Raw genomic sequence first — 253 nt, forward strand, 5'->3', positions numbered from 1 at the left:
TAAAAGAAAGTAAGTACGATGAACTAACAACTGAGTTTGGATTGAATTTTCTTATTATGGCAACACTGCTTGATTAACAACGAGTTCGATTGAATTGACAAAGGAATTAGAAGTTTTATCCGTTGACTTTCTTTGCTTCAGTGCTTTTGGCGTTTACGTCAATGTTCACTTTGTGAGCCCATGAAGAGATCTGATTTCTGAATCTTATAGCTATGTGTGTTTATATCACACTCAAAAACCATCAGGAGAATCA

Source organism: Rhodamnia argentea, chromosome 5 (assembly GCF_020921035.1).
Source record: "Rhodamnia argentea isolate NSW1041297 chromosome 5, ASM2092103v1, whole genome shotgun sequence".
Lineage (NCBI taxonomy): Eukaryota > Viridiplantae > Streptophyta > Magnoliopsida > Myrtales > Myrtaceae > Rhodamnia > Rhodamnia argentea.